Source organism: Pleurodeles waltl, chromosome 11 (assembly GCF_031143425.1).
Source record: "Pleurodeles waltl isolate 20211129_DDA chromosome 11, aPleWal1.hap1.20221129, whole genome shotgun sequence".
Classification (NCBI taxonomy): domain Eukaryota; kingdom Metazoa; phylum Chordata; class Amphibia; order Caudata; family Salamandridae; genus Pleurodeles; species Pleurodeles waltl.
The window spans coordinates 745,550,669-745,566,895 of NC_090450.1; the positions used below are offsets into that span (position 1 = coordinate 745,550,669).

Consider the following 16,227-nt stretch of genomic DNA (forward strand, 5'->3'; position numbering starts at 1 on the left):
GAGAAGCTCCAGGATCCCAGGGGTAAGGTGTCGGAACTAAGAGAGGAGATCAGGTCAATGCAAGGGAAGCAGAAAGCAACCCTTGGTGAACTACAAAGGATGGTTGGCAAACTTAATTTCACAACCTGGGTTATCCCAATGGGCGAGTCTTCGCAAGGCGTTTAGGCAGACTGACATCAGGCTTTCGAGAGAAACACCATGTCAGGCTAGGATCGGGGGTAAAAAGCGATCTGGCCATGTGGGACTCCTTCCTGGACATATTCAACGGTCGACTGATTTGGAGAGAGGGCTGGATATCAGCCAAAGAGATAGCATTGTTCACAGACGCCTCAGGCAGCTGTGGTTTTGGGGCACTGCTAGGCACAGAGTGGTGTGCAGGCAAATGGTCGGACAGGTGGTATGAGCTAGGTGTCACCAGAAACATCACATTCTTAGAACTATTTCCTATAATAGTAGCTTTGACAGTCTGGAAGGTGAAATTGCAGAACATGAAACTAACAATTTGGTCAACCTGGGAGTGGTATTAGCCATAAACAAGGGTTCGGCATCCTGCTCTGACACGCTGAGACTTTTGAGGCGAATGGTCAGCCTGCAAGTCAGGGGGAACTTGGATGTCAGGGCCAGACACGTACAGGGCATTAAAAATTCACGAGCGGATGCTCTTTCTCGTTCCCAGATGGACAGATTCAGAAAACTAGCCCCAGGAGTGAGACAGGAGATGACTCCCTTTCCACAAGGTCTGTGGGAGCTGGGGAAGCAGGCTTGTCAATATTAGTTCAGAATGCGCTCAAGACTGAGACACGTAAGAGGTATTCCAAATATGCCAGGTCACTAATGGAAATAGAGGGGTTAAAGTCGCTCAGGGACCCGGCAGCGACCGGACCAGCAGTGGAGCGTTTCATTAAATGGGCATACCAGCAAGGAAAGACGAAGTCTTGGGCACAGGCCCACCTGGCAGCGGTGGCTCATTTCTCAAAGATTCAGACAGGGACAGATCCCACAGCATCACACTACATTAGAACAGTCATGAAGGGCTGGAAACGCCTCAAGGGGCCAAAACTGGACAACAGACACCCAATAGATTTCAATAGGCTGACAATATTGATAGACACATTGGAGACAGTAGCAGACAACCCGTGTGAACTAGGTCTATTCAGAGCAGCTTTCACTGCAGCATTTGTGGGGGCTTTTCGCATAAGCAAGATAGTAGCCACAGCTAAGAGAACGGGTGGCGGCAGTTGCCTCCAAGCAGAAGATTGCAGAATGGAGTCTGACAGGGTTCGTATGTTACTAAAGAAATCTAAAACTGACCAGCGGGGCAGGGGCACCTGGATTCAGCTCAGCTGCATAACATAAACAAAATATTGTCTGGTCTGTAGTTTAAAAAATTACCTTCTTTCGTGCCTTAGCGCGCCAGGCCCCTATTTATGCACAACGATGGGGACTGGTTGACCAAATTCCAGTTCACGGCAGTCATGCACAAAACATTGAGACAAGGAGGCTTGCCACCAGCAGATTTTGGTTCACACTCATTTCGCATAGCAGCAGCCACAACGGCTGCAGATTTTGGTCTAGAGGAAGAGGCCATCAAAGCAGTGGGTAGGTGGCGCTCTAAAGCATGCAAAAGCTACGTACGGCCACATTTCATACAGTGGGGCCTTGCCTCACCTCAGTTCTCATGACAGATTGTGTCTTTGATTCCATTGACAGGCGCACCAACCAGGACAGTTTGGTTGGTTGGGCACTCCTTCATTTCTAGGTTACAGGCATAGTGGAACCAGAACATCAATAGAGTGAGAAGAGTCCAAACAGCGACAAACATCAGATGGTGGAGTTTCCCCGGCATGAAGTGGGTACAACTCTTACAGACAGTGCGTGAGTTTGTAGAGACAGCTCAGAAGCAACCAGGCATAATAATCATCCACCTGGGGGGTAACAACTTGGCAAAGGTGGGGGGGGAGAGATACTACTGAACAATATCAGACAGAGTCTGAGGGAAATACGGTTATGCGGCAGCACCACAATCATTTGGTCAGAGATTATCCTGAGGTTCAACTGGCATGGGGTGTTGTCAAGCAAGGCAGTGGACAACTCCAGGAGGAAACTGAACATTGCGGTCTGCAAGTATTGCAGAGCAAACAGTCTTGAAAGCATACGCCACGGGCTGATCCATCCCAGGCGACCAGAGTTGTAAGCACCTGAGAGAGTGCAACTATCATCGGAAGTAATGGAGATTTTCTGGGCAAACCTAGCTGCAGGAATGGCACAGGCAGGCTGCGCATAAAAAAAAAAATCATTATGGGGGGAGCTGCCCGGAGACGTAACCCTCTCAGGCAGCGTGGCGGTAATTAAAAGAGGTTTTACCAACACTGACGTTAAACACACCTAGTAAGGCGGTGTGCAAATGGAAGGCCACAGACCTGGGGATGCCTTACGGCAGGGTGAAAAGAGGCCAGCACGGAGCAGGGAGTAAGCGGAACACAGCACTCGCAGCTCAGACCCGCCAGGACAGATGGCAGGGCACAGACACATGCAAGGTAGCGAGTTGGACCTAATTCAAAAAATTAGAGGCTACTCCCTCAGAGAAACATGGTAAAACGAATACTATGGACTGAGCCCCCCTCCAAGACAAAATGTGGGATTGCTTACAGGGAAAAAGGGGAAAAAGAGACATCACAAACAGAGGCCAGGACTCAAAGGCGATCGATCACTGCCATTTTTTGTTGTAGGAACTGCACGGTGATATGAACTTGATGTTGATTCGAATTTTGATTTTGTATTGATATGCTGATTTATGAGACTGCCAACTAAGTGTAATGATTTAATGACAGAAGTACAATTTGGATAGCAGTGATGATGCGGGCTAGAGGGCAAATGGTTAATGCCTCGCCACAAGAAATAATTTCTGTACTTATGGGCAATCGCATATGTGTCTTTGTTGGTAATAACGGGCCAAGTTATATCCACTGAAAATGTAGTACCGTTCTTGTCTTGGAACGCCGTTGGCGTAGGAAATCATGGGCAAAGGAAATACTGGAGTGAGACAAGTGTGGGTGTTATGCCCTACGCCAGGCAGGAGGAGGCCCAGAACATGCGGTGTCTCCACAGAGAGGCCCATTATCATTCTGTCTCTAAGAAATGGCCGGCAGACAGAATGACAATGGGACGATCGCAGTCTGTGCCAAGTCAGGGACGGGCTGCTGCAAGCCCTTGAGTTTCACAGGAGTGCGAGGTGGCCCCCCTGTCCAGAATTACAGACAAAAGGCGCCTGTGAGAGGGCTCTTCACTGACAGCAGACGTGAGGCCCAAATAACAGATGGTCTGTGAAATTAACGGACAGGTGGTCACCCTAGGTTTTGTACGATTGTAATCAAGGGAATTTAAGGGGAGTTAATAGATGACAGAGGTGAAAGACGAGCATTAATGGAGCTAGTAATAGCCATAATGTGAAAGGTCTGAATAATAGGCGGAAAAGTATTTTCTCCTCGGCTAGAGCCTTGCACATGCGGGACTGCTGTAGTTCTAACTAAAAGATCAGATGTTAGCTTTTTGCCTGCTGTGACTGGCGAGGAGAAGCATTGCGTCATATATTGCTGTATAAGATTTGCTTCATATTATAGCCCTCTCCATGACATTCTTGAACCCCTCCCATCTCTACATTGGGAATTATTGAATATGCCAGGGATTCCCATTGAGTGGAGACTTTAATTTCATACCATCTCTTTTTTCAGGTTCTTAAAATCGGAATCAACATAAGAAACTAACCGAACAGATAGTTGCTGACTTCTACAATAGGTTAGGCTTTTACTATATTTGGCAGGTACACAATCCTAACAATGTAATATATTCCTGCTTTTCTAACCGTCATAGGACTGCAACTCAGATAGACTTATTCCCCCCCGTTACTCTCCCTAAGACATCCCAGCAAAGCTCTTTAAGAGCTTTTTCAGACCATTATTTGGTGATTCTGAAATTTTTGAGGAATGGCCCAAACAAAGAAAGCAGATGGTGCACGGATAAAGCCTTGTTAAATCAAGATGATTTCTTCCAGTCATGGTCTACAGAAATAGATTCTTTTTTTCAAATGAATGAAGATTCTACTGATACAGCAGTTGTATGGGAAGCCTTTAAGGCTATTATCTGTGGCCCTGTGATTTCTTCATCTGGTTAGCAGAAAAAAGGAGAGAGCAAAACAGGAAAGCTTACAATGGACCGCAGAGGCAGCATATTGCAAAACCTTGAAAGTGCAATTCGATCAGTCATTCTGGGTATGGCAGGACATGAAGAACATGTAAAATATTATTTTTAAATAGTTGAACCTTTTATAATCAAATTTATGAGTAAGGGAAAAAATAGGGTATTTTTGGCTTGGTCAGCTAAAGAAAAATGTAATTGTAACTTAAATGTTGGTATTAGGGATCCTGTCACGGGGTTGGTGGTTAATGAAAGCTAAGACATAGAAGACATTTTTGTACAGAATTATTCCTCCTTCTATAAAGATGAAGCTCCCCGCTTGGGACTGGCCTCTATATACCAGTTTTTGTAGGAAGTGCAACTACGAGAGCTAGGGCGTGAGGCAGAGAACTGGCTGACCTGATCGATTGAGGGGGTTGAAGTTAGGGAACTGATAAAGCACCTCCCTGAGTTTAAAATCCCAAGGAAGGATGGCTTTGGCACAGAATTTTACAAATGCTTTAGCTCCTTGTTAATAGCCCCCTTTGTCTGCTCTATTTAATTCTATCTTAGCTCGAAGATGTATTCCCTCCTCTTTTAAAAAAGTGGTGTTATTCAGTTTTTTAAGGAAAGGAAAACATAAGTTGTCTCCATCTTCATATTGTCCTAGTACACTTCTTAATAAGACAATACATGTTTTAGCTAATTGAGTTAATATTGTTATTAATAGTCTAATCCACATGAATGAGAATGGTTTGGGGGCGTGGCCAAGGTTCTGAACATGGCGCACGTCTGAATCTTTCGCTCCGGAGGGGCCGACAGTATAAATCCTGAAAAACGAGCCAGCCCGGGCCGGCCCTCCTTGGAGTGCGGGCGCTGTGCCGAGGACCGGCCAACGACGCGGCAGAGCCTCCGCTGTGGACCTGAGGGGAGCGGAGGACCGAGTAGGGCCCGACTGACGAGGGAGGAGGCTGGTGGCCCCTCCCCTCGCTTGCAGCCGCAGCCTCGGGTGGAGCTGTGGGCCGCCGCAAGTGAGGAGCGGACGGCCCGTGTGCGGCGGGGACCTCATCCGGGTCTCCCTGCCGTGCTGAAGGTGCCGGAGCGTCCGGCAGGGGGCTGGGGGCCCTGGTGGGTCCTCACCCCATTGAATACTCATACTACAAAGCCGGTGAGGCGGGCGCGGCCCTGGTTTTTGCTGGGGCCGACCAGCGGGTGTAACGCCAGGCCCGGGCGGGGCACCAGGAAGGCGGATCGGTGGCGTGGCCCGCGGGCTCCCTGAGGGGACCGCCTGACGAATTGCTGGAGGGGGGCAGGTGACCCCGAGAGTTACACGCACGGAGATGGGCTCTGCTGGTCGGGTCGAGCCGAAGATGCGGAGGGAAGAAACAGGAACAATGTGCGCGTGGTGGGCCTCCACGAAGGGACCGAGGGGACGAACATGGTGGAATTCCTGGAGAAATGGTTGAGTACGGTGGTCGCACCGGGGTGCCTGACCCCCTTCTACACGCTAGAGCGGGTGCATCGGGTGCCATCGAGACCTATTGCCCCTGGCAGACCTCCCCGCGCTGTAATCGCCAAACTCCTGCACTACAGGGACAGAGACATCCTCTTACAGAAGGCCAGAGAGATGGGCCCGTTTAAAGTAGCAAATGGTGAGGTGACACTATTCCCAGACTTCACGCTAGACGTTCAGAACAGGCGAACCTCATTCCTAGCAGTTAAAAGGGCCTTACGCGACGAAGGGATCCAGTACTCGCTGCTATATCCAGCAAGACTAAGAGTGATAGCGGAGAGGAACACCACGTTCTTCCAGTCTCCGGAGGAGGCATGGGAATGGCTCGAGAGACATGGGTCCCAAACGGTGCGACCCGCACGTGAGAGCCCGGGGGGGAGTAAGACTCGCCGGGCCCGAGGGGAAAGAGGCCCAGAGATCGTCCGCGACTGGCGCCAACGCAAACACAGAGAGAGACGGGCAGGAGGGCGGCCCTGGACGCAGCGGCCCGAGTGGGTGGGGAGGTGTCCCCCCAGGAGGGTTCTGAAGAAGAGTCCGATGACACACTGGTGTCCTCCGCCGGGGACTTGGGGTGCTGGTCTCGCGCCCCGAAGGTGACCCCGCAAACGGCCGACGAGCTCGGATAATCCAGGCCTCCAGACATGGCACACCGAGTGAGCGAGCGGCCCCTCTGGACCTGGCCACCCCCCCGACTAGAATCCCGCCTGTCCAACTAGGCTGGCGAGTACTGCAGTTATGTGTTTGAACAAGTTGCACTGTTGCACAGTTTTCTGGCAACCTACAGTTCCGGAGGCGCCCTGGGGAAGGGGAGTTGGGGTTTGCAGTTACGAGTTAAAACGGCATTGTGGGTGGAGAAGACCGACCACAGTAAAGGTATGAGCATGCGAAAGGGTCAATCAGAGTCCCGGGCGCGCCAGGCTCAGTTTTATCAGACTGTGCGAACAAGATGGCAGACTACAATTTCATAACCTGGAATGTCAGGGGGATGGGCACTCCGGCCAAAAGACATAGAATTCTCTCCTACTTAAAGAGAAGGAGAGTGCAGGTAGCAATGCTACAGGAGACCCACCTGGCACCGGGGGAGGGAGAGAAACTGAGATGCAGGTGGAGGGGGCAGTTGTTTGCCACGGAATACTCAGCTTATGCAAGAGGCGTATTGATTTGGGTCAGGGCAGGAGTCCCCCTAACAATTGACTCTTCCAACATAGACAAAGAGGGCAGGTTTGTGATACTGGAGGGGAAGTTACACGGGACCCCGATGGTTTTGAGTTGCATTTATGCCCCTAATCAGGACCAGGTCTCATTCATGACAGGCTTATCAAGACACCTTACCCGCCAACGCACTGGGGAAGTACTAATAGGAGGGGACTTCAACACAGTATTAGATATAAACATGGACAGGTCCACCACACCACTACAGGGGGCAGTGTCAATTAAGATAGCTCAAAGACTGGTTGAGTGGCTGGGCACTTGGGGGTTGGTGGATATTTGGCGTGTGCAGCATCCAGTTGTTAGGGACTACTCGTTTTATTCGGCCTCCACCGGGTGCACACCAGAATTGATAGGGTGGTCTGCACTGCGGGTCTGGCTTGTAGTGTGACTCACTCTGAATACCTTGCCCGCACTCTATTGGACCATAATCCCCTATTGTTGTCATTGAGGGTATCGCAGGACAGACCCCCCATACCGTTGTGGAGACTAGAACCCGCGGCGCTCGAGGATCAGGCATACAGAGAGGCTCTGCGCTGCCATCTGGCAGAATACATTGAAACCAACAAGGGATCCTCTCCTTCTAGGGCCGTGGAATGGGAGACACTCAAAGTGGTGATGAGGGGCTTCTGTCTTGGGCAGTCGGTGGGGGTGAGGGGCACGCTTGAGAGGGAACTGACTGTCCTGGAGAAGGTCATGCATGAGGGGGAATTGAGACAGGGACTGGTAGCACAGGGAGATGAGGAATACGACCGCGCCCGCAGAGAACACTCCCAAATTGAGGAACGGCTCAGGTGTCACAGCACGCAAAAATACCTGGCATCCCTACAGTCAGAGGAGGGCAGATCGGGTAAACTACTGGCGTGGCTGGTGCACCCGAGTGGAGATAGCGAGCCCATCACAAGTGTACTGGACAGAGGGGGACATCGTAGACTTAGTCCAGGCCCCATTAATGACGCATTTAGGGATTATTATATGCACCTGTATAGGAGACCTAGCAATTTGGAGACGGAGGCCTTTGACAACTTTTTAGTGCAGATCCCCCTGCCGATGCTGGGTTCAGAAGGGAGGGACAGCCTAGGGGGGCCGGTGACTGCGGAGGAGATAAGTGAGGCCATAGCGAAGCTGGCCCCTGGGAAGACCCCTGGTATGGACGGTCTTCCCAGGGATTTTTACAAAAAATATAAACCTTTACTGGTTCCCAGGTTGGCGGAGATGTACGCGGAGGCAATACATCGTGGTGAGCTGCCATGCACACTGTGTGAGGGTCTGGTGGTGCCACTCCCCAAGACAAACAATAGGGAAGCATCGGTGACCGACAACCGTCCATTATCGATGCTAAACAGTGACTTTAAGATCCTTAGTAAGATCATGGCCGACCGACTGCTCCCCCTCATGACCACACTGATACACGCTGACCAGAATGGTTTTGTCCCTGGTCGCAGCACCTCCCTGAACCTTAGGCGAATTTTCACTATATTGCACATGTCCAACGAATTGAAACCGCCAGCGGGGATCTTGCTGGCGGTGGACTTCGAGAAGGCTTTCGACTCGATTAGGTTGGACTATCTAAGGGCGGTGATGTTAAGAATGGGTCTCGGGGAGAGCTGGGTTAGATGGGTGGACCTGCTGTACTCGTCCCCACTGGCAAGAGTGAAGACAGACAGAACAATTTCCAGTGCATACCCAGTGTTTCGTGGAACCAGGCAGGGGTGCCCCCTGTCCCCGCTGCTGTTTGCCCTGGCGATTGAGCCTCTGGTGGCCCAGCTGCGGAGGGAGGGTGTGGGTAAGGGGATTGAATGGGGGCCCACCAAGCATGTTGTCTCTCTGTACGCGGACAATATACTAATTTACCTCAGGGACGGGGCTGGTGGTCTCCCCTGGGCACTAAGGGTCCTGGAGGACTTCGGGGAGGTATCGGGGCTACGCCTTAACCGCTGCAAAACATATGTGGTTCCCATGCTACCCGGCTGCACGCGCCAAGGAGCATGCCCGATAGACGTGAACTGGGCCCCACAGACCTTCAAATATCTGGGCATTCAAATATTCCACGAGTTGAGTGATCTACGGGATGGTAATCTCGGCAAAGCGCTCCGTTCCTTGCGGTCCTCGGTTGGGTTCTGGCGCTCATTGAAACTAACAATAATGGCCAGAGTGGCGCTGTCCAAAATGATCATGCTTACCCGACTCCTCTATTACTTCGCTAATCTACCATTACTGATCCCCCCGGCATGGTTTCGCGAATTGAACGCGTTGCTCAGGGAGCTAATATGGGACGATGGATGCAGACGCACAGCACTGACGACCATCTGCAGACCGACCCGCATGGGTGGGCTGGGTGCCCCTGACTTTGAGGCATATTATCTGGCATCCCAACTACAGTGGGTGTCTGGTTGGCTGGTGGGCAGAGGACACCTGGACTTGTGTACCGCCCACGGGGTAACGGATATAGCTTGGATTGCAGCGCGCATGGCAGACAGGAAGATTACCCCACCTGGGAACAACATAATGATTAGTGTCGCAATGGCATGCTGGAAAAGGTGCGCAAGAACGGTTGGAGTGGGCCCGCCATACTCCCCGGCTTTGCCGTTATCGGTACTGGCTCTGGAGCCCGGGGGAAAAGGATCAGGGGGTCTGGGGCTTGGTCTTTGGACTAGAGCAGGAGTGGAGACAGTTGGTGGGCTCTTTGAGGAGGGTGTGCTGAAGGGATTCACTGACCTATCAAGGGGGGGTATTCCCCGGGGTCAGTTTTTGTTCTTTGTGAGGCTAGTGCATACTCTGAAAGACCACTGGGACACGATTAACAGGGAGCCCACTATTCACAGGGTGCTACACTACTGCTGACATCAGGGGAGGAACCTAATTTGATCGCTAAAATATACCGGGCCCAGATTGAGGCCGCGCTAGATCCTCTACATTCCTTGAGAGAAAGATGGGGGAACACAATCGGGCGGGACTTGTCTGAGTCAGAGTGGAACAGAACACTGGCTTACCCCCGGATGGTTTCACGTAATACGCGGTTAAGATACATTCAATACAATTATCTACATAGGACGTACCTTACACCTCACCCACTATTCCGCATCTACGGGGGGACCCCTAGGACATGCCCGAGATGTGGGGGTGGAGATGCTGACTTTGACCACATGGTGTGGGGATGGCCGGTGCTTCAGTCTGGTTGGAGGAAGATAATGACTATTCTATCGGATCTATTTGGTACGGAGCTGCATCCCACCCCAGATCTATGCTTATTGGGCCTCAGGACGGCTGCGCTACGAGGGAAGGTGGGAGGGCGTTTCTTGGACCTGACCCTGGCCCTTTACAAAAGACTGATCTCGAAGGGCTGGAAGGCCTCTGGCCACCCCTCACTGACTGAATGGAAAGGTGATGTTGCGAGATAGTCTAGGGCTGAGCTGCAGGTCCTGAAGGCTGAGGAAGCCAGGGGCATCCGTCAGGTTCCCATTGCCCCGGAGTGGGAAGACCTGGTGACGAGCTGGGATGGCCTAATGAAGAGACCAGAAGGCCCCAAGGTAGAAGTAGGAGATGATTAGCATATTCTATGAGGTTGACCCAGGGGGGAAGGTTCCCAAACCGGGGCCGAAAAATGGATGAATACATAAAAAGACCGCACCGAGTGACGTAGAATAGAGACGGACGAGACGTAAATTGCTACATCACTATCGGCGGCGAGGGGAGGAGTGAGTGGCTGGCCGTCCCCCTGTACAATGGTGCGCCCTAGGACCAACCCCTTTTTTTATTTTGTCTTTTATATTATCAGATACAAGACTCACCCACACAAAGCCGTTACGTTAATTCCTTGTTTTCTTTTTTTTCTTTCAAGTTATAGCTTAGAACTGATTTAAGATTGTTGTGTGTTCACGTGATTCAAAATGGTAACGCAGAACCGCAAGGAACATAGCCTATTAAGGCAATGGGATCAATATATTAGATTTAGTGATAAATTAACGCATAAGGAAATTAATAGTACTAAGGAGCTGTTCAACAGATCACAAGTAATGTATATCACAAATGCGGATTATCTGATAGATATGTATAACAAGTACAAGATGTTACCATAAACAGACATTCAAATGTAAGACAACAAAGTGTTAATAAAAATATATTTAAAAAAAAATGAATGAGAATGGTTGTATCCAAGGACCAAACTTGAAAGCCAATACATTTTATTTAGGAGGATTGACTGACCTGGTGGTGGCGGAGACAATTTAAATTAAATGACTGTCATTCTGCTAGATACAGAGAAAAGATTTTTACCTCATTAGCTGGGTTTTTTCATTTAAGATCATAGAGAAGTTTAAGTTTCTGCTGAAGCTCACAGGGTCAATCTTTCAGTGATACAATAACACCTCAGCCCAAGTCATTATAAAATATGTATGTGTGGGCACAGTATATCCAACTCGTGGTATTTATTGAGCCATTACCTCAATGTATTCATTCTCAAAAGAGTATGAGCCATTACTTCAATGTATTCATTCTCAAAAGAGTATTTCACGCCCTATCGCAGGTGGGACTAAATTAACATTATTGCTGATGTCATAGCTCTCTTTTTACATCCAGAGAAAATTTATATTCAGACTGTATCACAGGCTATTCAAAGGTATACTCAGCCAGAGGGATATGGAGACTCTTATTTAAAACTATTCCAGAAATCTTACCATGTAAGCTTAGAGCTAATCACGATCGTAATCCAAAGAGATATTTAGGTCTGTATCATTCACACTTAATGCTGGATCTTTATTAATTAAATTGCATTTCTCTTTTAAGCAAAATTCAGTCCTATTTTTAAATTTGGAAATCCATCCCACTTTCTATTATTGGTCACACTTCTCTCATTAAAATGCCGATGTTGCGTCTAGTGCTATTTTATTTTTAAATGTCCCTTGCAAAGTAGAGAATGAATTTGTTTACCAGATTGGATAGCATGATGACTTTATTTGTTTGGGGAAGCAAGATCCCTCATGCTAATATGAGAATTTTACAACTCTCTAAATCTGCAAGCGGCCTGGCTTTTCCCAACGTTAAGCAATACCTTTGTATTGCAGCTTAGAAGATTTGTAGAGCAATTGCTAATTTGATGCCTCTGTTATGGTTAATATCAGTGGCATGACACAACTTGAGGGGCCGCCCTGCAAAGTGCCTTGAGGGAGCCCCCTCCTCCTGGACCGAGTCAGAGGCCTGCCATCCGTGCAGTGTAATGTGCTGAGAGGGGCCCTGAAGCTCGCCCCCCAACAGCAGGGGCTGCAGGGGCCTTTGTTACACCACTTTAATATGTTGAAGAATTATGGTTTCATCAGTCTCCCAAAGGTCATTAACGATCCCAAAGTACTGAAAAAGGCAAGACATAAGACCCTATGAGTGTTTTGTTCTACTCTGCACCTACTGTGTGCGACTAATAAAATCCCTGTAATCCATGCTGAATCTCACCTGACCTGTTGCAAACATGTATCTCACAGTGGGTGTTATTGTTCGCTGGTGGCCTACCCAGACTAGCAAGGTAGGTGCTAAAATTAAGCCCTTTGAAGAAATCTCTCTGCCTGTCCTTTAGCACAGTGCGTTTTATAGGTTTTCGTGTAACACATTTGTTTCAGCTTTTAAATCTTTATCTCTGGGCGATATTAATGCATCAGAAGCCCTAGTGAGGAAACCGAGTCAAGTACGGCTGGGGATTCCCTTAGTGTATGGTACAAGCAACTTGGCCTCGACGATAGTCATGTCAATAAGGGGAACTGTGCTAAATGGAGGTGCCACACGGATGTAGAAATGGACAGAGAAAGGTGGTATAGGTACTTTAGTTTTGGGTTTACTCTACTGTGAGTGGCTAACTTTCATAGGATGGTGTTTTACAAAGGTCAATAAAATATTCTAGCCGCTCAGAGGGAAATGTGCTAAGCGTGACCAACGAGGAGTTTGGGAACATTTTTTTTGGTCATACGCGCTTCTGAAAGATTTTTGGACTGAGATCTTTGCTCACATTTCAGGGAAAATAGGTCAGCAGGTTGAACCACCCCCTCTTGTGGCAACCTGTGGCATTGATGCAGACTCCCTGTACCAGAAATAAAGTGCACAATTTATCTTTATTGGAATGATGGTTGCCTGTTCGATTATTACTAAACATCGGTAAACTCCTATTGGCCCTGCGCCTGCTGAATGGGACAACGGATTAACGAGAGTTAATGAAAGAGAACTCCGGTACCATATTCAGATCAATAAAACAGCACGCTATAAGAAGATATGGCACATTTTTTGCCTCAGAATGAGAAAGTAGGTGTGCTTCCACACAAGGCCACGTGAGAGACTACGGGCGGGAAGTCCATCTGGCACAGGTGTATGGTAGCATTCAGGTGTATCAAATTCGGCAAGCATGATTATTGGCACGTAATTATATTAGCCACAGGGCACTTAATCACGTTGCTGCAGGTTTTTTTGGATACGTAATTTAGGCACTTTAGATGACTTTTGCACTTTAGTGGAGTTCCTTATGGAAACTGCTGCTTGTTAATCAGTAAGGTGCAGGGGCATGGCATACTCCAGTCTGTTAATCACCGATTAGCACTATTTTTACTTTATCATGCCAGGCTGCCGCTTTTTTTCAGGAGGCTATGGGTGATATTGGGTAGTTTAATAATGCACTCTAGGTGACATTAGCACTTTATGGGTTTTAATGGGATGTTGAAAGATGAATCGGTTGAAAGGTTGTGTATATTGATTCATATGACATTTTGGCAATTTTATGTATTACATTGTTATGTATAAAGCTGTACTCCCTGCTCAATTAAAACAAAAAAAACATAGTATTTGACATTTGCAGTTGGCAATACATGTATGAGTGTAGGATTTATTAGTATAGTTGCTTTTAATAACACGTTTTACTTGCTCACATTTATTTTTGCTAGCATGGCATCCGTATAGCTGTCCAAACAGCCATTTTAAAAGATGGATAGATGGACGGATTTCCTGTGTTTTTCTATCACAGCCCTCTGTCAGAAAAACACACTCAGTCTAGAGACTACCAAACCCGTATCTACACACACCCTGCACACAGTTCTTACCCATGGTGCCTATGGGCAGTGCTTAATTTGAGCTTGTTGTTTCCGGTGCTGAGCACCAGCACTTATTTTTGCGGGCGGGGCTTATTCTTCTGCCTCAAGCATTCGCTGCGAGCCCTTGTAGCAAAAGACACATATGGGAAAGACCGAGGAAGAGAAAAGCGAAAAAACGTAACAAAGTTAGAAAGCAGAAAGCTGCGAGAATGAGCTGCAGGGGCAGGGTGTAGCTGTAAATAGATTAAGGAGGCCCAAGATGTCTTCAGGGTTACTCTGCCCCAGTATTCCGTGTTCGCTCATTTAATTGCAGGAACCGCGTGGTTCAGAGGAGCGCTTTGAGCACCGGCACCTTTTTTTTTTTACAAATTAAGCACGGCCAATGGGTACTTCTTACAGCGCTAGTGTCTCCACGTCAGGTAATGTTTTTATACGGATGTACTGACTGGAATTAGCCCCAACCTTGAATCAGAGTACGCTTTGACACTCCTTTACTGCCAGATTTATAGTGCGCTTATAATGCACCTTCCGGTCCTTCTTGATTCAGATATTTTATCTTCTTTTGCTCTGACTTTTTGCTGAGACAGTGAACATTAATTTCCCTACGACAGATACGTAATAGCAGTTTCATAACCCTGACCGAGAGAGCCAAGGATGGATTGAATTGTATTCCACCCCTACAGGCTTTTCTGGGCAGTTTGGTGTGTTGATGTGGGAGTGTCAGATTTATACAAGAGTATGTGTCTGGGCTTGTCTGGCCTCAGGCCATTCCTCTTGCGACAAGGTAGGGCTCTAGCAGGTCTCATTTTAACCTGTCTCGCAGAATGTTTAAGATTAAATCTGATATCAATGCGGGGATTGAAATCCTTCTGCCCATATTTTGCTGTTTGACAAACACTGAACAGCAATGCACGAGGCCTAAACATTTAGTGTGCATTTAATCATAATTTATGCTTTAGTGTACTTCACACCGATGTGGTTACCACATCGGCCAGGAATGCTCATCTCCTAAGTAGAGGGGGTTGTATCTTCACTGGCTCCACTTTCTTTATGACACAGTTCAGATGTGTGACTCGTCTGATGACTCGCACATACTCACAACCCCATGCCATGCCCATGCTATGCCAAACACTTTTTAAAAGAAGGGCAACTCATATTAATTATAGTTTTATATCTTCCTGTCTGTATGTGTTGGAAAGTTATTTTTAGAAATATCACATTTGGCAAATCAAATAAAAGGTATACACCTTTTAATCTGCATTTCACTTCCACACACTTTCTATGTTTTTTTTTTTTTTTGCTTGATCATGAGGTGGTACACGTGGAGATCCATAACTGGCAACATGCATACATGTTGGTGGGGGAACAGGGACCCAGGGCTTGTGTACATTTATCATGTAATACAAAGAATCTTTCCGTGGGCCTGAGTACAGTACTCGAAGTTCAGCATACACACAAGCCACAAGATTCCTTTACACCCATGGTCACCTCTGCTGGCCGAGCAAATAATGTTGGGTTCTTTCACTTGAGCTAGAAAGTCTAACTCTTTTCTGAAGAGAACTAAGTGATGGTCATGAGGGTGTGCATTTATTTACAACGTGTAGATAAACAGCACACAGTAGGGCTCCTGGAGATATACAGAAGAATGTGAAATTCCATGCATTTTTGTCTGTCACTACTGCAGGGCACAATACCAAAAACACAGGTAGAACAATAACGAATATTCTGATCAGAAATTGTAGCTCTAATCTCATATGCATACCAAAAGAGAAAACGTGTGAAAACTTAGTGGTGAGGGCAGAGATAAATTCTCGGTTTCACCACTATTCCTGACCAGAGGACCCCCGCTCCACTTCCTTGAATGACAGGCCAACACAATCTCAGTAGCAGTGTCCGCACTGTCTGCCCCTGAACAGGAGACCTGCCTTTTATTCTTCAGAGTGCAGTGTACCATGATTACTAAGTACACTTAGTTTAAGGTTTGATTACAGACAGCTTTAGCTGTCCTACTGACCTCTTGCCACCACTACGCAACACACATTTGCCACACAATGTACACAACACACTAGGACCCCTTCTCCCTCGTGTAAATCTACCTTCTTTATATAAAGATTGCTGCTCCCGCTGCTGTTCTGCAACATTTCCAGATGGGTGGTCTCTGAATCAGTCACAGGATTCATGGCTGTCCCTGTAAGCAGGGGCAGGTGCAGCACTCTGGTCGCCCTACAAAGAGGAGGGGCCCTTCTTCCCACAGCCTAGACTTCCTGCAAA

At 48.0% G+C, this 16,227-nt stretch overlaps 1 protein-coding gene across 3 annotated transcripts in view; it reads right to left on the reverse strand.

Annotated features, from left to right (window-relative positions):
• Nucleotides 1–16,227, reverse strand: part of LOC138266092 (uncharacterized) — an 896,417-nt gene that overhangs the window by 843,507 nt on the left and 36,683 nt on the right. The gene's annotated exons all lie outside the window — the stretch shown is intronic.